The sequence below is a fragment of the Palaemon carinicauda genome, chromosome 9 (genome assembly GCF_036898095.1).
Source record: "Palaemon carinicauda isolate YSFRI2023 chromosome 9, ASM3689809v2, whole genome shotgun sequence".
Taxonomy (NCBI): domain Eukaryota; kingdom Metazoa; phylum Arthropoda; class Malacostraca; order Decapoda; family Palaemonidae; genus Palaemon; species Palaemon carinicauda.
In genome coordinates, this window is record NC_090733.1 from 99,013,309 (window position 1) to 99,015,227 (window position 1,919).

A 1,919-nucleotide genomic window follows, 5' to 3' on the forward strand; every position below is an offset into this window, starting at 1 on the left:
CACGAATACAAACCTTGACACTTCTATAGTCAGTGTTGACATATTCCCTGCAGGGGGCAGGAAGCCCCAAGTTAGTTCCAAACTCAGTGGATATGACGAATAACATTAGTGTCATATATTCATGTGGTCTGAGTGACCATATAGAATCTGAATCAAGGTAAAGGCACTTATACAAACCCACAGATATAGTACTTTCAAGTAATTCTCAGGTAAACTTCCATCAGGACGACATGGCTGAGCCCAAAAAATGGATTTTGAGCAAAGCGAAATATCTATTTTTGGGTGATATGGCCATGTCGTCCTGATGGACCTGCCCTCCTTTCCAAAAAGGAGTATACATAAATGTAACAAATCCCCACCTGAAACTACTCTATCTGCGGCTATCCATGCTTAATTGCAACAAGGAATAGTTTGCCGTAGTAGTATGGGAAGGGGATCCACCGGGTAACCTGGATGACGGCTCCCCTTCAATTCCGCCACTCTTCCCCCTCAGAGCGAAAACTCTATTCGGGGTGAAGATTGCCATGTGTCGTATGTAGAAATACGTCCCCTGATATTATGCGATATCTTTAAGAGTTATTTAAGGATACTCACGCCAGGAGTAAGGATTCTGGAGACCTACGGTCAAGGCTCTGAGAGTATCACTGTAGTCAAATATCCCTTAAAAAACTGCCTAAAGGAACCTTCCATCAGGACGACATGGCCCTATCACCCAAAAATAGATTTTTTGCTTTGCTCAAAATCCGTTTTGGAAGCATGTCATTGCTGATGTCACATTGCCAATACTCCTGGTTGATATAGCTCACCAGCTGTTAGTCATCGTGGATTCAAACTCCCCGACACCTATCCAACCCGACCCCTCTGACCTCGCTCACCACATCAGCGCACCCACGGATGCTTATGGCCACCTCCTCACATTGTACCTGGAGGTTTTCCGTCGAGAGCTCTGTCAACCAACCACGGTTCCTGGGACACGCGGTATTTATCACTATATCAAGACGACGGAGCCCCAAGTGTTTACCAGATTCAGACGTCTGGCACCAGATAATTTGGAAGCCGCTAAACAAACATTCGCTGTATGCGAAGAAATGGGTCATTGCCAGAAGGCCTCAAACCAATGGTTGTCACCCATGCATATCATCCAGAGGAAAGATGGCTCTCTGTGTCAGTGTGGGGATTATAGGCACCTGGACATGCGGACAGAACCAGATAACTTCCCCTCTCAAAATTCACCTTTATGACCTACTGATTGTAAAAAGCAAAGGTTTTCCCATTGCTTGACCTCCTGAAGGGGTATTAATAGGTGACCATGAACTCAGACGACATCCCCGAGACCACTATCAACCCCCTTCAGGAAACACACCTTCAATCACTCTTCTCTTAGCCTTCGTAATGCCTGGAGCCACTTTTCAACGTCTCATGGATGGCATCTTAGGGGACCTCCCCTTCTATGTTTATTACATCGACGACATACTAGTGTTCTCTTCCTCCAAAGAGGAACACCTCCATCATCTCCGCATCGTGCTTGACTGCCTACAACAGAATGATCTTGTAATCCGGTACAACAAGTTTACCTTTTGCACCATCGAAGCATCGTTCTTGGAGCACCGTATCACTTCTGAAGGAGTCTACCAACTCCCTGAGAAGGTAGCTGCCCTTCAAAACTTCCCCATGCCCTCGTCCATCAAAGCACTACAAGAATTCTTGGGCATGATCCACTATTATCACCTTTTCTTGCCAGCAATCGGCGCCACTCTCGGCCCCCACTGAGCTTCCCTTAAGGGCCAGCTAAAAGACCTGAAGTAGGGTTGGCCTTCAAGAAGCGGCCTTCTGTGACGCAAAAGAATGCCCTATTAACTGCTGCTCCTCTCACTATTTCCATGCCACATGCACCTCTCCTTCTTTACACTGATGCCAGT